At 42.6% G+C, this 24872-nt stretch overlaps 1 long non-coding RNA gene across 1 annotated transcript; it reads right to left on the reverse strand.

Annotated features, from left to right (window-relative positions):
* Window positions 1-4165: 4165 nt before the first annotated feature.
* Window positions 4166-10568, reverse strand: LOC141072872 (uncharacterized). The gene is made up of 3 exons (XR_012226888.1): window positions 9988-10568; window positions 9135-9648; window positions 4166-5061 (listed from the first exon to the last, which is right to left on the reverse strand). It is a non-coding gene; the product is annotated as an uncharacterized lncRNA (long non-coding RNA).
* Between the last annotated feature and the right edge of the window lie 14304 nt (window positions 10569-24872).

The raw sequence follows: 24872 nt of genomic DNA on the forward strand, positions 1-24872 counted from the left end.
GCAAAATTTTAACCCTGCGCATTCCAATTCACCAAACAATTTTGCCCCTATCTACATAATGGGGAAAAAGTGAAAGGAAAAGTGTTGGAGGCAAATTGACAGCTGCCAGATGTGAACAAGGGGGACTTAAAGAATGAGAGCGATGGCGCCAAAGAGTATATACCGTACAGTTGCTAAGGTGGGGCCCTGACATGGGATACTCACCACATACGGGGATATGAACACACACACAAAATGCGCCACACACTACCACGTGCTTCAACACATATACCACCCTCAGCACACATTTCACCACACATACACCATCCTCGCCACATAAAAGTCGAAACACAAAAGTCGCCACTCAAAACTCGCCTCGCTGTCCCAGAGCTGTTTAAAAGATGAAAAATGAGCTGTGATTGGTTACTATCAGCAACAGTTTTCTTTGTAGACCGTTGTGGTAACTGAGGCCTATTATTCTTATCATTTCTATGGTGTTATCGTCCTTCTGTAAAGCTGGAAATAACACAATTTATTACCGTGCCAACACAGACCACCCTCTGACACAGACTGCAGGGGGAGCCCAGTATCACACAGGATAGGATTATATACACGGCTCAGCAGTCAGTATCACACAGGATAGGATTAGATACATAGCTCAGCAGTCAGTATCACACAGGAGAGGATTAGACACATGGCTCAGCAGTCAGTATCACACAGGATAGGATTAGATACACAGCTCAGCAGTCAGTATCACACAGGATAGGATTAGATACACAGCTCAGCAGACAGTATCACACAGGATAGGATTAGATACACAGGTCAGCAGTCAGTATCACACAGGAGAGGATTAGACACACGGCTCAGCAGGCAGTATCACTCAGGATAGGATTAAATGCACAGCTCAGCAGTCAGTATCACACAAGATAGGATTATATACACAGCTCAGCAGTCAGTATCACACAGGATAGGAATAGATACACGGCTCAGCAGATAGTATCACACAGGATAGGATTAGATACACAGCTCAGCAGTCAGTATCACACAGGAGAGGATTAGACACATGGCTCAGCAGGCAGTATCACTCAGGATAGGATTAAATTCAAAGCTCAGCAGTCAGTATCACACAGGATAGGATTAGATACACAGCTCAGCAGTCAGTATCACACAGGATAGGAATAGATACACGGCTCAGCAGATACTATCACACAGGATAGGATTAGATACACGGCTCAGCAGGCAGTATCACTCAGGATAGGATTAGATGCACAGCTCAGCAGACAGTATCACACAGGATAGGATTAGATGCACAGCTCAGCAGTCAGTATCACACAGGATAGGATTAGGTACACAGCTCAGCAGTCAGTATCACACAGAATAGGATTAGATACACGGCTCAGCAGACAGTATCACACAGAATAGGATTAGATACACGGCTCAGCAGTCAGTATCACACAGGATAGGATTAGATGCATGGTTTTTATGTGCAATATAATCATTATAATTTGTTATAACTAACCACAGTTGGTTACTATGCCCAGGCAACGCCGGGCTCTTCAGCTAGTTCTTCATATTATAGTTATAGTCCTCATTTCCTAGGATATTTATATCCTCCCTCTCTTAACAAAATAGTCTCCTGCACATTAAAGTGGGCATTAATCCTTGAGGATCTCCACAGCTGCACACATTGGACGATGGCTCTTTGCTGTGGGGGTGGTTTCCCCACATTTAGAATTTTGTAGAGACAGCTTTTGTTAATAAAAAAACAGGAACCTTTCTTTTCCTTATGGGCTAACTGTTAACCCACTTTTCTATCCTTGAAAGATGCTAGTCAAATAATAAGACTTTGTCCTCCATTTAGTTTCATTACACATGATCCCTACAGTGTTGAGACTATTCTACCTCTCATCTTTTTGTCTTTTTTTCTAATCCTCCTTCATGTAAAATAATTCATTAAGAAGTAATAGAGCCAACTCTACACTTACCTTTTAGAATATCAATTTGAAATGTGTTTTAACATTTGCCTTTGGTGGATTGCAAAATTATTATTTTATGTTCCACTGAAATGTCTGAAGCTCATAGCCACCTCAACTCCTTCCATTGTAAATTCACTGATTCCACCAAGTCCAAGGCATCTTTTCTTCCCTACTATCAGACAGTGATGACCTCCAGCACTATTGTTTTCAATGCCTGCCTAACCTTTGAAACGTTAAAGGCTTCTTACGTTGCTTCTAACTTTCCTCAACTTGCTTCTCCACTTCTCTGACACCTGAAGTTCAGTTTCTTTCTTAAATATAGATTATTGGCCTGGCTTTTACATCCAGTCTTAGACTTAAAAACACTTTTACCTCATTAATGTGTGTTCCAGCCTCCTTTTTTACCTTGTTATAAAGTTGAGTGGAACACAGTTAAGACAGCATGAAAATTTGAGGTCCAAATTGCCTTACCATAGGCTACACTGCAGATGACACTCCGTACTAATTAGTCTCCCTCTTCTGACGCCATAGGTGGCCCCAAACACTCCAATCTCTCCTTTTTGACTTTCCTTCCATTGACGCAGATGCACTTTTCCTGAAATGGCTAGTAATCCTTCCCATTTTTCTCGTTCAGATTTTTCCAATGAAATCTCTAACATGAAGACCTGGTTTTCTAGGTTTTGGCAGTAGTCATCCCTTAGCAATTTTGTGATCAATTCATTTAATTTACCTAAAACCTTTACAGATGCCTTGGAATAACAGCAAAAAAAACTTCAGTGTGTGTCAGTGCCAGTTGTCAAAATATCTCTTTGTGCATAAAGCCAGAAGAGGAATTTAACTTAGCACGTCACTAAACTTGGTTCTGGCACGTATGGATAATAAAACCCAAATTTTGCAACTCTATAGAACAGTGAACTATACTGAGCGAAGTCAGAATTTTTTTTAGATTTATATATTTCTACAAACTGAAAATTTTCATCCAACAAGAAATCCCTTTTGAATTGTTTTGTTGTACTTGGAAGTTTAAAGGATATATAATTATTAAAATTGTGGTGCTGAAACAGTTCCTTAGAACATTTTCTAGGTTTTTCTGTTTCAACTTTTGATACACCTCATCCAAGGTCCCTCTGATATACACCAAGCTCGAATGACTTGTGCTACATCTACCTTTCCAATAGAGGCATCTGTTTAGAGGCTACAGTTCATGGGAGAAAGGACAGTTGGGTATAAAAGCCTTTATTTCTCTGTATGCCTAGAACTTTTTTTCTCTTTTCTCATTTCTTTGCATTTATACCAAGTGAAAAAAAAATGAATAGCCAAGGCATGGCAGATTTTTTTTTTCTTGCACAATTGGATGGACTAAAAAAATCTTGTGAGCGAGTTTCCAAAGCCTGGACTACCCACTTCAATTTTCCATCAAACAAAGGATGAAGATGAGAAGAAAGCCCCACCTGGTACCACTGTTTGCTAAAATAATAATAAATAGATTTCATTTATTAATTACAAGACATTGCAAAGTAGGGCGCCCTGGATGGCTTTATTCTCCAGGCATGGAGCAGGTATCACCTGCTCCTGAACAAGGCGAGTTTATTGTTGTACCACCTTCACACTACTACTCTGCTAATTCTGATATTTTCACAATGATTTGACTCTTATGTTTGCTCATAGTTAGCATAACAAGCACAAAATTACCACAAACCTGATAAAATATATATAAAGCAGAAAACTGTTAGGTTTATACTCACACCTGTCAGTTCAGCTTTGGTATAGGATTTACAATAAATGTCCCATCCAAGGAGGGGCTCTGCACAGTTTACATTGGATCATGTTATGCTACTTTATATCAGGTTTACTGTTATCCATATCTTCATGTCCTATTTGTCCTATTTTATTGAAAACATATGGTAACCAGCTTAACGTTTTGTCTGCCAACAGGTTTTGCAATCAGGCACTAGCTCACAATCTGCACAAGGTGCTGTTTAATTTGGAGAAGGGCAGTTTGCTTAAGATTACACTTACCTATTCTATTATGCACATAGTTAAACTGCAAATAATAAGAGACAACAGGACACAGATTCTTAGAAAAGCAGCCTCATTGCAGCATGGATGCCCTCCTGGATGGAGTGTGGAGAGGGTACCATATGCCACCTTAGGCGCACAGCTAAACACTTGTGGAAAAAAAAAAGACAATAATAGAATGGAAAACACAATGGCCTCTCCTAAATGGTCTTTATTTATGCATCCATGACATTCCCAGAAACAATAGAGAACAAACTCTTAATGCCACTAAAGTCCAAAGAGAGAAGGACTGAAAAGGTGCATGACGCACAGGCTGGGCACCTGTTGGGCTTCCCTCTCTGAGAGCAGAGGCTTTCCCAGGCCAGGATGTGGACAGGCACTGTGAAAGGATACTGTGATTTGTGATGACATATGGCTAGGGAATATTCAGAAATACAGAGCAAGGAGCAGATGTTCCCACTGCTAACATACCTACCCATAAATTAATAATACCTGTAGCCAGCATTTCGCTGGCTCTTTCTTTCCTAACGTGCCAGACCCACTAATCTTGCTGACAACAGTCGCATTTAGTAACTTTATGGTCAAGTTTAACAGATGCACACTTGTTCCTAATGCACACAAACATGCTGTTGAGATACAAGCAATCCATATGCCAGGCTCAAGGTGCACATATGCTTTCTTTGTAAAAGCAAGCTAAGGCAAACAATATATTTTATTTGGGAACAAGTAGTAAAATGAAGTGCTGGTTTGAGCTTGCCATTAACTATATATCTTGTCCTTTGTTGGTTTGAAACACTTTTCTGTTCATTCAAGAAGTTGGAGAAGGGTTGACTGGAAAGCTATAATAATGCAAAAAAAAAAAAAAAAAATCGACCACTGTCAGCATGTTAATCAAGCGATGTGGTAGAACGCCGCAAGATGCTTTCTGAGCATAAGAGAAAAGCCATGGAGACACATATTGGAAACAGAAATCTGGTGTATTGAGATGAGACAGAAGGTATAACGCAGTAGTCCATTGTGCTTTTCCTCAAGGCTTTCAGTTTTTGCTTGTACTAGGTGATAGATCTTCAGCAGACAGGCTCCTGTGCTGATAAAATAATATATTTTGGGTTAGTCCTTTTGTGACGTAAAATAGCACTAGCATTAATTATCTTGTCACTAGCTTTATATGCATATTATTCTCTTCATTTTGGTCCTTTTCTATGTTATCTGAGCTCAGAGTCTCTGAATCTTACAGTGTCTTGTAGGTGGACCAGAAATGTATTTCTTTGTGCATTTAGGAGAGCATCAATGGAACTTTTGTAGGAATTAATAAATAAACTGACTTCTGCTCCACACAAGGGGCTTGATGATTTTTAGCTGTATGTTTTAATTCCCTCTCATGCAATAATAGTAATTGAATTTCTGAACATTTTTTATCTTTTTTTCAGCAATAATTTTACACTGATGTATCCCGGCCTTTGTTGGCTCTCATACTATGGAACCATTGTAGCTTACGAGTTGTACTCCAATCACATTATGCATGGATTGGGTGACACGCTACTGCAGGTTATTTCTGGTGCTGTTCACCCCTAAAATTTGTGCCTGGAGAAGAGTGTGTGAAGGTAATGGGGAGCGATCTTTGTTTTCACCATCAATGCTTTTTTTTGTCCATAACATGAAAATGTCATGCTCTCGCTTTCCTTTATCCCACTGATAAAACTAAGTCAAACTCAAGTGGAAATGACAATCAAACACATACTTTACTAGAGATCCCATATAAAATGAGGGCAGTAGAGCTGTGTAATATCCCACTCACATACAGAATTCTGCCCAGATTTAGGTGTAGATTCCGTTCCTAAATCCCGACTGAATCAGTTTACATATTTCAGTCACAAAGTTGATTGATGTCGACAGAAATCTGGTCATGTCTATTGTCCATGGAGACCTGCACCTCAAGGAAAGCGAGCACATTCTACAAAGCACAGATCTGTCATAAGGAAGAGGCAAGAGCCTCAACCTGTTCTTTACTACCAGTGAATAATGAAGTAAAACCTATGGGGGAAGATTTTTGATTATAGCACATGGATACTGACTGGATAACTTTAAGGAGAACCTGACGCCTGATACATGCTGTCCAATACGTGGCCATCACATATCAGGCACTGGCTGTATCATCTGAGCCATATTTATTTGATTCAGAAATGCTGCGGCGTCTGAGAAGAAAACAAATGTTTTCCGTGCTGTATACCAGTCAGCCATGAGGACTCAGCGGAATGTCCCTATGCAATACCATAGACTGAAAGCTGTCTGTCTGTCTACATGTGCGTATAGGTAGAGACCTGTCAATCCAGGTCAGCAGGTGGGGAGAAGCTGCTGGGGACCCACCTGTCCAACTAATCTACAACACAGTCTCGGTCCAAGGCGGCTTTTTAAGTATGTTTTTCTTAGAAATTCTACAGCATTTCAGAGTCAAACATACATGGCTGAGATCATACAGCTAGTGCCTGATACATGCTGCCCATGGATTAGGCATCATGTATCAGCTGTCATATACTCTTTAAGTCAACTCCTTTGCCACTCATTGCAAAGAATATATGGATTAAACAACCTACTGACAGAAATAAGGTCTCGTGAGACCTATTGGATTGTAGGGGTCTTGCTACTGTAGCTGTTCTCCACTCTGGCTAAGAACTCACTTCCAGTATATCCAAATTACCTAAATGTGCATATGTATAGACGTTACCTGGTTTACCTTGTTTGTAAATTCTGAATAATCACCCTCTTCCCTTAATATAGGGGACAAATATGCAGACATTTTGCTCTGGAAAGTACAGATAACAATACAAAAGGCGCTTAAGTAAAATAAAACAGACCCTTGCCTGTCTGGAGATAGGGAACATTTCATAATGAATTGGAGTTGTAAAAACTCCCATAAGGAAATTAAAAAATTTCTAGGGGGTTTTCCGTCATAGCCATTTATGACATATTTATGTGTTATGCCATAAAAAGCTAAGGCTCCGCTCACAGTAATGATTTTTCCAGGATCAATGATCAGTAGTAAATTTCTTTTTTAACAGATAACTTAGCTTTTGCAGCACCCAAGATATTACATTAAATAGAATAATGTAAAAAAAGCAATGAAAAAACAGCAAAGTCTCAGCCTCTATATCTTAATTAAGTCTACAATCACTGTAGCATAACCCTTTAAATCAGGTGTGCATAATCTGCGGCCATTCTGTGAGCCCACCAGCAACCTGAGTCCTCTGTGCGCAGTAATTCACATGATAAATAGTGATGGGCGAACACGCTCGGATAACATATTATCCGAGAATGCTTGAGTGTTATCCGAGTATCTTGAGCATGCTCGTATATTATGTTCGAGTCCCTGTGTCTGCATGAATTGCAGTTTTAGATAGCCTGAACACATGTGAGATTCTCTAACAAACAGACATTCCCCACATGTGTTCTGGCTGTCTAGTAGCCACAAATCATGCAGCCCCGGGGACGAGAACATAATATATAAGCAGCTCAAGATATTTGGAAAACACCCGAGTGTGCTCGGATACGACGTTATCCGAGCACGTTCGCCCATCACTAATAATAAACTATAATGGTAGCTTCTCTCGTGGTATTGTCATCTTGACTCCTTTTTATCTGGTATGTTAAATAGATGGGCACAGAACCTTCTTTGCTATAATAGCGGAAAATCCAGAGATGGAACTACCACTCAATAGATTATGGCATATACAGCATTATCAATATATACCTAGAGTACATCTAAGATCAGAATACTTCTTCAAATTTTATGTGGCTCTCGGGACTGGTGCAATCACAAATTTGGACTATTGGAACAAAAAGGGTTGTGCGCCTATATTTAAAGTAACTCCATTTACTAAACTAGTGCAATGCATGAGTATGGTAAGCGGTGAATGACAGGGACTTTCTTTTGGTATTCCTTTTGTCATGCCTCTTACAGGCCCTGGGCTTGGCTTTATTTAATGAACCAGTTTTAACACAACCTAAATATCACTTTCTTATCTTGACTCCTAAATTTATCCTCCTGTAATACTTCTAATCAGAAGAGGGATCAGATATTAATTAAACGATGCTCATGTTTTCACTCTGCAAGATGTTTCATCATTTTAATTCATTTTAACATACATGTCTTAAAAAGTCGACATGCAGAATTCTAACGGTGAGGGGGATTCAATATGCCTAAACCGAGTTTAGTTGTGAAAATCATCTCATCGGTGCTTTCCTTATTTAGCATTTTCGGGCCTTGTGACTATTATATTTCAGATGTTGCAAATGACACATTTTTTAACGAGGTGTATGATGTCAATGATTAAGTATTGTTCATGCCCTGTCACAATACTTTATCTTTTTACATTTTTTAGGAAAATATTGATTAAAAATAATAAACCTGAGCCATGCACACCTTCCAGAGTTGCTTCGGATCGAACATAGGCTGCTCTGGAGATCTGCGCTGGCTCCCGAAGCGGTGTCTGCCCCACTCGGATGTTTCTCCAATGACACATACTTTTAGACCCCTAAGGGCTGCAGCCAATCACAGGCTGCAGAGGTACTGTGGTGTCTGAAGAGGGCAGACACTGCTTCTGGAGCCGGTGAAGACCTCTGGAGCAGCCTGTGTTGGCTGTGCAGGGGTGCTAGAAAGTGATTATGCTTTGGTTTATTCTTTTTAATCATTCCATAATTAAAACAATAACCCCTGTCAAATAACACCTTTAAAACGCACTGCACACAAACTTTGTAAGAAAAGCATTAAGCTTTACTAGGAAAGTAACATTAAAAAGCGTAATAATTCTACGTTAACATTTTACTATAATCAATTCTAGTATTGAGTGCAGACTGATAGCAATTTAGTGAAAACTTACCTTGTTGTTGAACTGAACAATAATTTTCAATAGTTTACCATTTATATATAAAGTGGTGATACCATGACGAAACGACAGGGTATATATATATATATATAGTAAATATGTGTCTTATAGCCTCTGTTCTCATTGCATTACCCTTGTAATTTTTATACTTACCATATACCCAAAGGCCAAATTTCACATAAAATAATTTTGTTTGTGTCTTCATCAAATTTTAAGGATCTCCATGTTGAACATTCACACAATAGGGCCAACTTTCTGTGCTACATTAACAGCTAACCTTTCATGCGTTGATGTGATGTGATTCTCCACTTTTGCGATATGTTAGTTCACCAATGAAAATTGAAAGCATCCTCATTTGTTAGATATGGATGTCCCGACTTCTATATAGATGTCATCCCCATTATTGCTGCAGAACTGATCTAACGCTCCGTTTCATGTCAGTTTGAGCTGTGCTGATCACGAAGTCGCTCATCTCTAACATCCCGATAGGAATAGCCCACCATTCTAGGCATGCGCAGAGAACGAAGACGGCAAAGATGAGCCAATGATTCCACCACAGCTCTACATTGCTGGCATCAGAAGCAATTCACTGATTCCTGTTGTTGGGTAGACTCCTGACAGTAGAAGAATAAGGGCAATATGTTACTGGACATATATGTGAAAAATAGAATTCACTTTTTACTCCATATTTGAGCATTTAATAAGAAGTGGAAGACCTTCCTCAGGTGTGACAATGCATTTAAGGTCCTCTGTTGCTTGTCCTACGGGTTTTTTCAATTTGTCGAGAAATTCTGCAAAACACAATTAGGAACAGAATCTTTCAGAATCAGACTTATAGATTTATAGAATTTAACTGTATTTCATCAATGTTATGCTATTCACATTTGCAGGAAAATCTTTTAGTGAGTTGTAAAAGTGATGCTATTCTGTGCCAGACGTACAGTCCCGAGCTGCCTCAAATGTTTACATTTTTCATATATTTAATGAATCCAAATAAAAATATCACTTTAATACAAAATTTCTATACCCAATGTTGGTTTATATGGTACAGCATCCTATTAGTGTAAGGTCGGAAGCCATGAAACTAAAATTGAACTACAAAGGACATAATGAAAAAAACAAAAACTTACCTTGTAGACGATCAGGCTGAATTGCTGCTTGAACTTGATTAAAGCAGGGGTCAGACACCAGGGGATACAAGGTGTTTTTCATTCCTGGACCTCTAGGGCTTATATGTTAGAGGAGCTTCAGTAGAAGGATGTATGAAGGATGTGGAACAGGCACACGACTAGCTCCCAGGCATATATATACCATTGTGAAACAATGCAGATCAATACAAAGTGTGCCCCCCTGGCACACTTTATCTTATCAGTCTTGCATGGAGTGTGCCGGGCTCAATACAACCTGGGAAGTGGCCAATCAGAATCATCAATGACATGCAAGCCTCCCCACTGCCAGACACAGCTGGAATCCCAACAAAGGGCCAAGTGGGAGGGAGAGCAATGAACCCCCACCCCTCCATAAATGATCCTTACAATTAATATGTACATGAATCTAGGAGCTGCCCATTTAGCTCTGTAGTATCAAGGAGGGGGGAAAGAAAGATGAACTTAATACTGAACTTTTGTAGTTCTTCAACTTTGCACAATTGCTACAGATTTCTGGAACTGGTGTTCTAAATTACACGAAACATGTTTATCCATGTGGAACTTCAAAACGTCACTCTGCTCATCCAGCAAATAATAGTACCTAGAAGTAATATTGAGAGGAGCATTATCTAGATAAATTGATGTCTAATAGGTGTAAAGAGCAGTTATATCATCACAACTGATATATAGAGGAATTCTACCCATGCCGTCTGGACAAACTTACAGAACACTTCTTAAAAGATTTAATTGTATTCATATTTACAGATAATTCTGTGTTGCAATTTCTGGAAAATAAAATCTGTTAATACCAGGAGTTGTTACGAGTGTCAGGTCCACTAATTCTTTACCAAAAGGCACATTACAGATCTATGGGCACAAAAGGCCATAAATGTGCCTTTCCCATCTCATCTTACATCCTTGCATTAATGAGTCTGAAAAAGTTTTCTTTCTTTTTACATGAACATGATTCTGACTCGCATCCCTCAAGGCTTCTATGTTAAACTTCTATTACCCCCAAGTGCTTGACAAATGCAGCCATCTCCTACATTGTCACTTGTTTTAAACAACTACGTTGAAAACGGAAAAGGAACCATTTTTTTAAGCCAAATTAGTTTTAGCACCAGTTGTGGACATCATTCTCTTTCACAGCTAACATGACATGTTCTGTTCCAAAATTAACATTATCAGTATGCAAATCTAAAATGAGCAAGGTGACAGATCACTGCTGTCCTGAATGGTGCTGGGGTGCCAAAACTAACGTTACACCTCCTTATCCCAAGAAAAAGTCTAGGTATTCCCCCTTTCACACACTGGTGGAAAATCCGAGTGACTATGCAAGTCAATTATCAGCTTGCCTGTAAGATGAAACAATAAGGCACTAAAACCAGAGAAAATACTCTCAGGAGGAGGCAAAAATATGTTATCATTGGCACTGTAGATTCAAATGCTCTACTGAGTATCATCACTAAAGGCTACAGGAGCCTTAGGAGTGGCTGAAATTTTTGCTCTGTCTCAAGTCCTTTTCTTTCTGGTGAAAGCTCAGCCTCTTTCACTCATTTGAAGAATTTATATCTTTCAATTTTAATGCCATTAGTCTGAATGGCTTTTTCAATTCTTTACCATAAAACCCACCCAGTAATTCTTACCATAGAAATGGCCGTTTATGCATTCCTACCTTGCTTTCATTGCCATCCATTACTTTCTTATTGCTGCATACAACTTGTTTTTGGTTGGAGAATGAGCTGCATATAAAAATTCTAGCATCATAGAAGAGCAGCACTTCAAGAACAGGATGGGCATTGCCTTCTTTCTTCTGCTCGTGGAGCTGTCAGAAAGACTAGTCCTACTGCAGAATAAAGAGATTGCAAAATACAATTCCTGCTGTTCTCCACATTCCAATATTTTAATATATTTCTAAATGAATGTGAATTGACACCAGAACCGAAAAACTAATGAAAGATGATACTCCTCCTTACAATGGATCCCCTGCATGCCATTCACATTTTCAGAACATAAACCTATCAAAGTGCATAAGTATAAGAAGACCACCTTACAGGTGTGCGTTAGGGTGATCAATGAGTGGAACAGGCTGCCATGAGAGGTGGCGAGTTCTCCTGCAATAGAAGTCTTCAAACAGAGGCTGGACAGACATCTGTCTGGGATGATTTAGTGAATCCTGCTTTGAGCTGGGGGTTTGACCAGATGACCCAGGAGGTCTCTTCCAACTCTACCATTCTATGATTCTATGGTTCCAAAGTTAAGCTCCCTTTCCTTTCTTTTTCCCATATGACCACTGGCAAATGTTCTGCTACATACACATTTGGCACAATAGGCACATCAAAGCAGATGTCATTATCAAGAAAAAAAAAGTGATCTTAACTTTTTTCAAGCATTTTTTCTTCTTGCACAAAGCTGTATGTTGAAGTTCACTCCCTTACGAGAAGATTTACCTGGATTCCCATAGGGAGGAGTTATTCTAATATTCCAATTATTTATACTTTAGTTTACTCTACACACTTTGTTATATAATGGCTGTTAGCAAACAACCAGCAGAAGCATTTCTTACAAAGGCTGACTGACTGGTACCCAAAAATGCTTGCTTTCTCTTTAAAGGATGTTGACCAGTAGGCTGCTAGACCACATGGTGGACTACATGAAACTATGTAATTGGCACGCTATATATTTAGACACTCTTTCCTAAACAGAAGTGTGTGCATGGTTGGTCATCAATATTTTGTACCTGTGATCCCTATTGGATATTAGTTTTCCTAGTTCTTAAAAGAATTCCTGCAGAATGAGGTGGCTATGTCATGGTGGGGTGTAATCGGGTGTCATTACTTTCTGGGGTAGATATAGAAGCTGCTGAGAAGTTCATATGATCTATTAATTTGAACTAAGCTAATAGGCTATTAGACAAAAAAATTGCATTAAAAATAACAATAGTTAAAGGGAACCTGTCACTAGAAAAAATCTATTAACCTTCATGAACGGAGTTAATCTGTAGGTTATTAGCGTTACTAAGCTGCCCAATGCCCGCACTTAATCAAATGCTGCTGGGAGAAAACTTTATGCCTCCCGCAGTGTCCTGGTTTCAGTCACGGGAGCATCACCGGTTCAATCACAGAGTGGCGACTGTAACCGCATCCCTGGTCTTAACTGACAGCCGGATCTAATGTAGAGCAAATGTCAGTCAGGGCCGGGGGCTCAGTTTCAGCCGCCTCTCTGTATTGTCAGAGCAGTGACTGAATCCATCCCGGTGCCGCCCCCGTGACTGATACCGAAACACTGCAGGGGGAATAAAGTTAATTTTCTCCCCACAGCGTTCTGCTTTGTGCGGGCGCTGAGCAGGTTAGTAATGCTATTAACCTGCAAATTAACCACATATCTGAATGTTAATAGCATTTTTTGTGGTTACAGATTCCCTTTGAGAATCTAAGCAGCACCTATTGCTCATCAATATTTTGCACTTGTTTATACTCTTGGGAACTGGTGTTTTTGACCCATTTCATATTCAGAATGACTGGTAACTAGTAAAAGTAGTTTACAACAATGGAAATAAGCTCACAATGTTTACCACGTGGTCAATGTAAAACAAAAATGCCCTATTTTGAAGAATTTATTTTCAAGGACAGTGGCATACATATAAATTGTCACCACAATCTTGTCACAAATATTTTCATAAATGTCAGTTCAAGGTCAATCCCCAAAGAGACGGCAAAGCTGCATGTGTGTCCAATCTGAAGGGCTCGCTCTCTTTTTCTCACACTCTACCTCTGTTCACATGTGATAATCTAGAACAATCTAAACAAAAACAATCTAATACACTGATCTGTGTTTCTAATGATCCCCTGGGATTGGCCAATGGCCTTCCTGTAATTCTGCTTTCCTCACACTCCTAGGCCTCATTCTTTGTTGCCTAGTGCCCTTACATTACGCACCTGACTGAAACTCTTACTCTTTGTGTGGTTCCTACATCCTTTATCTGCTCGATATGCTTCCTTTCCTTCTCTTTCTTCTTCTGATCTTTCATTCTTAATAAATTCTTTATAAACTGAATAACCTGAGGCTGCTCTCTCATTTATGACTTCAGATATTCCCATTAAGCCATTTGATCTTCAAACCCTGCCTTCTCCTCCAGTGTCTACTCCTTCTGATTTGTTGCCCTTTTATCCATAGAAGAACGAACCATTTGACACTACCAGATACTAGCCATTAGCAATGCAGGATGATGTACACCTGCAACTGGACAATATGTGACCTATGTTAACACCAATTTCATTTTGTAGTCTTCCAAATTCTTCAACATTGATTTTTTTGCAAGAGGAAAGGGATCCAGCTCCTATTGGAATTGATAAAATTCTTATTTTAAGAATTAAAAATATCATGCCTAGGCATAGGTGCACTTGGGGATAAGAGGTGCAAAAGATGAATGGAAATTAACCACGCACATTTCAAAACTCTTGGTGCATTCTTAGACTTGGTCTGAATAGATAAGCCTGATCACATGCTCTTCATCCTGTCCTCAGTCCATGATAATTTTTCAGCCCAGTTACCAGCCATTATTTAGTATGAAAAAGCTGGATCAAACCTTTTTCTCCCATAATCTGCCCCCTCTAACATTGCTATCATGTGCGTGTTTGGTTGAGGTGTCCCCAGTAACGGTAGGGTTTGGGGTTTGGAACTTTGCAATTCTGATAAGCATTCACAAGTTTTTTCTCTAAATGTATTTGCTCTGTCTTATAATGGATTAATATTATAATAAAAGTAGGTCAAAGTACTGATATACTCTTGTCAGACTAATAAAATGCACTATTGAATTGAATACATTATTTCAATTGTGACTTGTATTTGGATTTTGTATATAATAAACCCGTTTCAATAGACCAAGACTATGAGATTTTCACAAATAGGACATCGTTATTCAGCACGTAAACGATTTGGAGAGTTTTGGTTTTGCTTTAGCTCCAATGGCTCCCCTTATAGTAACCAGTGGTGCTGAAACAGCTCCATATGTGAGTTCTTTTCCAGGGACTTCTCAGTTTCAACAGACAAGTGCTTTATCGGCGGTTGCTCAGGAATGAGTGGACCAACTTCCACCTTTCTAAAAGAGGCATCTGTTTAGTGTCTACAGTTTTCAAGTATGGAAAAAAGGACAGTTGAATATAAAAGCCTTTATTTCTCTACATCTTAAGCAGGGGAACTTTTCTCTTTTTTTTCTCATTTTCTGTGCCTTTTTGCATGTATATGAAGTGATAATATGAATAGCCAAAAGCTTGGCAGTTTTCTTCTCTTGCACAATTGGATGGACTAAAAAATCTGGTGAGCGAGTTTCCAAAGCCTGGACTACCCACTTCAATCGTCCTTCAAACAAAAGCTGTAGAAGAAATGAAAGCCCCACCTGGTACCACTGTTTGCTAAAATAATAATAAATGGATTTTGTTTAATAAATAATTACAAGAGATTGCAAAGTGGAGTGCTCTGGAAGACATTAATCACAAGGCTTGGGGCAGGTATCACCTGCTCCTACACAAGACAAGTTTATTGTTAGGGCACCTCCGCGCTACTCCTCTCTCTGATAACTGCACTATGATTGAACATCGATATTTGCTCATAGTTAGCATAACAAGCACAAAATTGCCACAAACCTGATAATATATATAAAGCAGAAAACTGTTAGGTTTATACTCACACCTGTCTGTTCAGCCTTCCTGTAGAGTTGACATGGCCCACTCAAGGAGGGGTTCTGCACAGTTTACATTGGATTATTTTATCCTGCTTTATAACAGGTTTACTGCTATCCATATCTCCACGTCCTATTTGTCTTATTTTATTGAAACATATGGTAACCAGCTTAACTGTATCCTGTGCTTCATCTGCCAACAATGGGCAGGTTTTGCAATCAGGCACTTGCTCACAGTCTGCTGTCCACACAAGGTGCTGTTTAATTTGGAGAATGGCAGTTTGCTTAAGATAACACTTACCTATTCTATCCCCCACACACTGACTGTAAAATAATAAGAGACAACACAACACAGATTCTTAGGAGAGCAGCCTCATTGCAGCATGGATGCCCTCTTGGATGGACTGTGGAGAGGGTACCATATGCCACCATAGGCACCCAGCAAAACACTTGTCCTGAAAAAGAGAGAATGAAAAACACACTAGACACTCCATATTTGTCACAGTCCTTACTTACACATCCAAATTCCCCCTCCAGGAACAATACATCACAAATTCATGATGCTCCTAAAGTGGGGTCCAAGAAGAGAAGGACTGAAAAGGTGCATGATGCACAGGCTGGACACCTGTTGGGCTTCCTTCCCTGAGAGCAGAGGCTTTCCCAGGCCAGGATGTGGACAGGCACTGTGAAAGGATACTGTGATTTATGATGATATATGTTTAGCGATTATTCAGAAATACAGAGCAAGGAGCAGATGCAGTGGCTTTCCCAGGATATATTATGACTAGTACCATAGAGTTCAATGAAGATGGAAAAGAGCGACCAAAAACTTCAAAAGAATTTCATAAGTAAGCATGTGGAGGGTTTGCCCATACAGATTCTGTATTATTGATGTGCTGTCCCCTGCTTTTCTTCTAAGGCTACGGTCACACTCTCCCAGTATTTGGTCAGTATTTCACATTGAATTGCTGCACGTGTTTCTATTATACTTTTTCTCTGATTGTTCCTCACCTGGTTTTGGCTTACAAATACTGATGTGAAAAACTGACCAAATACTGATAGTGTGACCATGTCACGGACGTGGTTTGTGGAATCACTGTGCCACGGACCGTGGAGAGCTTGGAGGGGCGTGACTAAGTGAACACCTGACTGTTCACTAGAGCCTCTGATGGTGAGCTTAGACTTGGCTCTCGATGAACGCCAGGTGCCACTCCAGGACAGACCAATGGATGCACAGCAGCTGGACCCAGAGGACAGACTGGAGGGAGCAGCTGGCAGAGTTTGTATTAGAATGCAGCAGAGTTCGCATCAGAGTACAGCAGACAGAGTTTGCACCAGAGTGCAGCAGGGACTGACTGGTATGCAACCTTACACAACTTAGACTGCAAAACAGGAAGGTTACTCCGGCACCTCCCCAGTGGTGAGGAAGCAATATATACATAATGCCTCTCAACCTTTGGCTGGGGAGGAAATAGCAAGTGTACGCGCTGGCCCTTTAAGAAGGCAGAAGCGCGCGTGCCCTAAGGACACGCCTGGAAGCCCGGCTGGAAGTGCTGTTGCGAGCATGCAGAGCATGAGGAAGAGAGGAACCGACCGCAGCGCGGGTGAGTGAAATGACACGGCAGAGACCCTGCCTGTCAAAGCAGGGATCCGGCGTGGTGCTAACATACCACAGCTTACGAGAGAAGAATTTAGAGAAACAGCACAGAGCATTGTATTGCAATGTTAAACAGATGAGCTAATGTTTTTAAAAGGGTTGTCCAGTTAAAGCAAGTTATCACCTATCCCCAGATAGATGTTAACTTGTTCATTATTGGGGGCAGAACAGGAAAGTTGTATCTACTTTAGAATGGAGCAATAGTTCACATGGCCACTGTTATGGGACTGCCGAGCACTTCACTCGGCTTTTGTTTGATGCTCCTTGGAGAAGGAATGCAGTGGCAGTTAGGCATCTGACTTACCATGCATGACATTTTGTGGATCCAGGCAGTGGGTGTCAGGAACACCGCACTGCACTTGCTTACTGAGCCAGTGCGCGTGTCCTGAATACAAAAAACAATGCTCAAAGATACCTGTAGAGCGGGGCAGCAGCAGTGACGATGCATGCTTTAGACTATCAGGACCTGAAGCACGTGACTGCTGGGGGCGTGACCTAAGCTCCACAGAGCTAGGAGCTGCAGGGAAACTCCTAGAAAGGTAACTACGGGACAAGTTACCCAGGGGCATAGACAGGGACGTAAACCAGATCAAGCCGGGTCAAAGCACGAGATAGCAGGACAGTACCAAAGGGTTAAACAGAGCGAATAGTCAGGACATAGCAATAGATCAGAAAACCAGAACGGGCAATGAACGGTACAATAGGGACAGACTGTAACGGAGTAACAATAGCCAAGCCAGGAGGTCAGAACCGGAGAAGACAATAGTACCAAAACGAGAGATGGAGTACAGAGTGAGGGGACAGACCGGGTCATACACGGGAATCAAACAAGCAATGCAGTATACACGCACACCAGGGGGGTCAGACACACAGCCAGAATAACAGTATAGCTGACAGGGAATCCTAGTCAGGAGTGAGTATAAATACCCCTCCCAGATCCAAAGAGAGGCCAGCAAAAGTTAACCCTGTGAGAACAGGACATTAACCATGTCCTAATCATGACAGTACCCCCCTCTTAATGGGGGGCCACTGGACCCCCAGGTTTCTCAGGGTATCTTGCATGAAAAGCCCGCACCAGTCGATCAGCGGGCACTGAACTGGCTGGAACCCATGACCGATCCTCAAAGGAATATCCCTTCCAATGAACAAGGTACTGAAGTCTCCCGGCGCACCCACCGTGAATCAGTGATGCGCCCTACCTCGTACTGCATTTGACCCTCTACCAACACTGGTGGAGCCACAGATGAGGGATCTTCTCTATCTGTCCCCACAGGTTTTAAGAGGGACCTGTGGAAGACGCTAGATATTTTGAAGGAGGTGGGCAACTGTAATCTGTATGCCACTGGGTTGATCACCTCTACAATCTTGTATGGGCCAATACATTTTGGGCCCAACTTCATAAAGGGTATTTTAAGTTTGATGTTACGGGTGGACAACCAGACTTTTTCCCCCACTGTTAACACAGGACCCAACCCCCTCCCCTCCCCCCGCAAAATGTTTGTACTTCTTCTGGGTTTTGGAGATGTTCCACTGCACCTCCCTCCAGAGGGTTTTTAACTGTTGTACGATCCCCTCGGCACTAGGGCGATACGAATCCATACGGGAAAATTCCCCAAACTGTGGAACAAACCCATAATTGACCTGAAAGGGAGACTTTCCGGTAGACTGATTAATACGACAGTTGAATGCAAATTTTGCCATTGGCAATACCTCACACCAGTCTTCCTGTCTGGAGGAGGCCAGGCATCTCAGAATCGGCTCCAGCAACTGGTTGGTGCATTCAGTCTGTCCATTGGATTCCGGGTGATAGGCAGAGGCGAATGACAACGTGACCCCCAACTTCATACAAAACGCTCTCCAAAACCTGGCCACAAATTGTACACCCCTGTCCGACACCACGTTCACGGGCACTCCATGCAATCGAACAATGTGCTGTATAAACAAGCGGGCCAAGGTTTCAGCAGATGGTAACGCAGGTAATGGCACAAAGTGAGCTTGCTTAGAAAATCTACCAACCACTACCCATACCACAGAGTTGCCCCTGAAAGATGGAAGATTAGTAATAAAGTCCATGGACAGGTGTGTCCATGGTTTATCTGGAATTGGCAAAGGCACCAATTCCCCGGCCGGCTGGACCTGAGAGCTTTTAGAGCGCGCGCACACCCCACAAGTATTTACAAACCTTTTTATATCAGTACACATAGAGGGCCACCAAAAACCCCTAGCTACTGCCCCCCGGGTAGCTGCAATACCAGGGTGTGCACTTAACACAGAATCATGAAATTCTTGAAGGAGTGTGAGACGGAATTGTTCGGGTACAAACAATTTACCTGGGGGTTTATTCCTGGGAGCTTGTGCTTCCAGAATCTCTCTCTGTAACTCAGAGGAGATTTCGGCTACAACCACTCCCGGTTGAAGAATGGAGGAAGGAGGTTCTGGAGGGGACACAGAATCAAAACTTCGGGATAAGGCCTTTACATTTTTAGACCCTGGTCGGAACGTGATGGTAAATGAAATCGAGAAAAAAAAGTGCCCACCGAGCCTGTCTGGGGGTCAATCTCTAAGCAGACTCGATATAGGCCAGGTTTTTATGATCAGTGATGACGTAATGGGATGAGTGGCCCTCTCCAAAAAATGCCTCCATTCTTCGAAGGCCAATTTAACCGCTAACAATTCCCTGTTACCGACAACATAGTTTCTCTCGGCCGAAGAGAGCTTCTTAGAGAAAAAGGCACAGGGTTTGAGGTTAGTCAGGGTAGAGTGGCCCTGTGACAATACTGCCCCCACCCCCACCTCCGAAGCATCGACCTCGACGATAAAAGGTCGTGACGAATCGGGTTGTACCAACACAGGGGCTGTCGTAAAACACTTCTTTAATGTAAGGAAGGAATTTTTTGCAGCCACGGACCAATTTTTTACATCTACCCCTTTAAGAGTGAGGTCCGTCATGGGTTTCAACACCTGCGAGAACCCTTTAATGAACTTCCTATAATAATTAGCGAAGCCCAGAAATCACTGCAACCCCTTCAGGTCATGAGGCTGCACCCAATCGGTAATGGCCTGAACCTTCCCTGGATCCATGCGGAATCCCTCCCCGAATACAATTACACCCAGTAAAGACAGTTCTTGCATAAAAAATGAGCACTTCTCCAGCCTAGCATACAAATGGTTCTTCCGGAGTCTCATAAGAACCGTACATAAATGGTGTAAGTGTGACTGACTGTCCTCAGAGTATATCAAGATGTCATCCTGTCATGATCCAGGTTGGATCTGACAGAGTAAATGCACAAAGTAACCTTTTTTTTTCCCTTGGCTGTGTGCCAAAGGTGGTTTTGCCCCGGTGGCCATTAGGGTCAATGCACTGTGGTGATTTCAGTTGTAGTTTCCCCCCGGTGGCCATTAGGGTCAATGCACTTTGGTTACCTTAGTTTGTGCATGTAATTATGTAACAGGTGTGATAGCTCTATAAGAGAGTATCAGGTGTGTTAAAAATCAGTGTTGGTGATAAAGTATTAATTTGCAAGCAAGCCTGGGTGAACGATGGAGCTAAAGGAGAGTCACGGGCAGCTCAGTGAGAATCTGGGAGTGTCAGCTACGGTGTCTGCAAGGAGTGCTGGCATGGCGTAGTGGAGTTGCAGTTATGGTGTCAGCAAGGAGTTTGTGCATGGATTGGTGGAGTGGCAGCTATGGTGTAGAGCTGCACTCAAAATGCTGGACTTGGTTGCTGCGAGCTGGACTCAAGCATGCTGGACTTTTTGGCAGAAAAGCTGGTTTGCTCCAAGGCTGCACTATGATGCTGAGAAGGTCTGTTTCTAGACAGCGCACCCAGATGGCGGACACAGTGGAGGAAAAGATGCACGCAGGTGGTGGGCTCTGTTGCTGGGAGCGTAAGTAACAGAGCAAAGTTAAGTGGTGTTCCCCTGTTTTGTCACTTTTCCTTATGTGTGTTTAGTGCAGTGGTGGGATTAGTTTCCGCACCGACCAATTCCCTAGTGAGGGTTTAGGTGCAGGGCGAGTCAGGGTTTTGAGGTTCCTGATCGTCACCCAGTGCAGAACCGGCCTAGGGAACGCTAGGAGTGTAGAGACACTGACTCAGGGGAGTGCAGGAGGTCTTCACGTCCCCGTTCCCTATCGCAGGGCCACCATTGTTATCGTTTCCCAGGTTTTCCCTTTGTCTTATTGTATAAGTTACCGGCCTGCGGGCCGCGTCACATAGGACAATTATGCGTGCCACGTCCTGTTGTATCAGTTACCGGCCTACTGGCTGTGTCACTCAGGACACAGCACGTGACACATCCAAGTAGATGACTACATAACGTCCAATCAAGTCATAAAAAACAACATTAATTAAGTTCTGAAAAACAGCAGGAGTGTTAGTGAGGCCGAAGGGCATAACCAGGTTTTCAAACAGCCCCTCAGTTGTCAGGAACGCTGTTTTCCATTCGTCCCCCTCCCGTATCCTTATAAGTTTATAAGACCCTCGTAGATTGAGCTTAGAAAACCATTTGGCCCCCGTGAGTTGGTTGCATAGATCAGGAATCAACGGGAGAGGATACGTGTTCTTAACAGTAATTTTGTTCAGTTCCCGAAACTCGAGGCACGGTCGCAACCCACCATCTTTTTTCTTTACAAAGAAAAACCCCGCTGCCACATGTGAGACCGAGGGCCGAATATGCCACTTGCGAAGGCTCTCTTTGATGTACTCTTTCATAGCTTGGCGCTCAGGCCCGGACAAATTAAACAAACGAGCCTTGGGTAATTTGGCTCCAGGTGCTAAATCAATAGCACAATCAAATGGTCTATGTGGTGGGAGCGCCTCAGCCTCGCTTTCGGAAAACACGTCTTCAAAGTCTCTCAGGTACTCCGGAATACCCTCCAGATGACACAGATACAGATCTTATCGGATTGACAAAAGGAACCGGGTTACAACACAGACCATTATCATTACATCCCCATCGGATGATCTCCCCCTTCACCCAATCAATGAGAAGATTGTGGCATTGCAACCAGGGCATCCCCAATACAGTCCTGCAGGCAGATTATTCATAATGAAACAACTTTTCCACATGAGTGGAATCCACTTTCATAGAAAAAACTTCAGACATAAAGCAAATTCCATCCCGGGTAAGAGGGGATGAATCCACAGCCACAATTTTAACAGGGTCTTTTAGCCTGACTGTCCCTATCTTATTAAAAGTCACAACTTGGCCATCAATCAGATTAATGGAGGAACCACAGTCAACAAAGGCGGTGGTCATAACAGGACCGCCAGCAAGTTCCAATTCAAACTGGAGCACCATCTTTGTACATGAGAAAAAATGTACCTGGGAGTCTGGACAACCTCCTTGATTGTTGCCCAGACTCAGTCGTTTCTCTGATGGTTTCTCTGAGGAAGGGCAGGAGGGGCAATTCCTTTTGTGATGTCCAGAGGCTCCACAGTAAAAGCATAGTAGATTGTCTCTATTGTGCCTTCTCTCTTTCTCCTTAACCGAGACTGACCCAACCTCCATGGGCTCAGATACAGGTGCAGTGTCACTCAATTTGGGGTACAAGGGAGACTCTTGTTGCATCATTCCTCTAACATGGAGTCTCCAGTCCATATGGACCGCCTGCATCATGGCATCCTCCAGGGTATCAGGGGGAGGATGTAATTCCAGAGCGTCCTGCAGACGGTCAGACAGGCCCCAGTGGAACAACCCCCATAGGGCGGCGTCGTTCCAGGATTCTTCGGTGGTCCAACGTCTAAACTCTGAGCAGAACCATTCAGCAGAGTAGCTCCCCTGTGTCACACTCATCACCATATCCTCTGCCAAACGCACTCTATCAGGCTCATCATAAATGTGCCCCAGAGCCTCAAAGAACAAATTCACAGACATACTTTCAGGAGCAGAGGAAGAGAGAGAGAAAGCCCATGCCTGTGGAGCTCCCCCAGAGGAGCGGGGCCTCAGAGAAAAAAAAAGCTTGCATCCTTCTCTGAACGACCTGAACTCCCTTTTATCCCCTGTGAAAGGGTCTGGCAATTTGACCGGAGATTCAGGGGGATGCCAGTGACACATCTCTATCCCCAGAACTAGGAGCCCCTGCAGCGACAGCCTCCTGCACAGTATCCACCAACTGTTGCTGGGTATGGGCCATCATGCGCTGTTCCACATTAATTTTGTGGAACATTTGGGTCAGGTGCTTGACCTGATCAGCCAAAGCTTGTATGGCATCCATGAGGATAACACACTTTTTTCCTTTTTTCCCCTTCAGAGGAAAAAAAAACTGAAATGGTCAGCTATAATGTCAGGAACACCGCACTGCACTTGCTCACTGAGCCAGTGCGCGTGTCCTGAGTAAAAAAACAGTGCTCAAAGATACCTGTGAAGCGGGGCAGCAGTGGTGGCGATGCATGCTTCAGGCTATCAGGACCTGAAGCATGTGACTGCTGGGGGCGTGACCTAAGCTCCACAGAGCTAGGAGCTGCAGGGAAACTCCTAGAAAGGTAACTACGGGACAAGTTACCAAGGGGCATAGACAGGGACATAAACCAGATCAAGCCGGGTCAAAGCACGAGATAGCAGGACAGTACCAAAGAGTTAGACAGAGCGAATAGTCAGGATGTAGCAATAGATCAGAAAACCAGAACGGGCAATGGACGGTACAATAGGGACAAACTGTAACGGAGTAACAATAGCCAAGCCAGGAGGTCAGAACCGGAGAAGACAATAGTACCAAAACAAGAGACGGAGTACAGAGTGAGGGGACAGACCGGGTCATACAGGGGAATCAAACAAGCAATGCAGTATACACGCTCACCAGGGGGGTCAGACACACAGCCAGAATAACAGTATAGCTGACAGGGAATCCTAGTCTGGAGTGAGTATAAATACCCCTCCCAGATCTAAAGAGAGGCCGGCAAAAGTTAACCCTGTGAGAACAGGACATTAACCATGTCCTAATCATGACAGTGGGACACCCAGCAAGTTATCTCCTTTCCTGAGTATAGGTGATAACTTGTTTATAACTGGACATCCCCTTTAAAAGAAACCTGTGCACTCAATAAATTTCTTAAAGGGTCCACCCACTTCTTCCCAAAGTGTCACCAACTAATTGGAGGTACCTGAGCAATGTGGTTAGATAGCCCTTAGCATGCTTGCTATTTGTCAGGTCACCAGTAAAGTCAGTCAGTCTACCTGTCCTGTACCTGTCTGTCTGTACTTGCTTGTCTATTTCAGTTTCAGCCGATCCAGTCCGCACTGCCAGTACTCATCTGTACATCAGTCGTTCCAGTCCACAACTGCCAATGCTCATCTGAACTTCAGCCACTCCAGTCCACATCTGTCAGTGCTCATCTGTAAATCAGCAGATCCAGTCCACACCTGCCAGTGCTCATGTGTGCCTCAGCAAGTCCAGTGTGCACCTGCCATTGCTCATCTGTATATCAGCTGGTCCGGTCCACACCTGCTAGTGCTCATCTGTATATCAGCCGGTCCAGCCTGCACCAGCCAGTGTCTATCCATATACCAGCCGGACCCGTCTGTATCCTTG

Source organism: Dendrobates tinctorius, unplaced genomic scaffold (genome assembly GCF_039654945.1).
Source record: "Dendrobates tinctorius isolate UK_male_01 unplaced genomic scaffold, ASM3965494v1 ptg000292l, whole genome shotgun sequence".
In the NCBI taxonomy this organism is placed as follows: domain Eukaryota; kingdom Metazoa; phylum Chordata; class Amphibia; order Anura; family Dendrobatidae; genus Dendrobates; species Dendrobates tinctorius.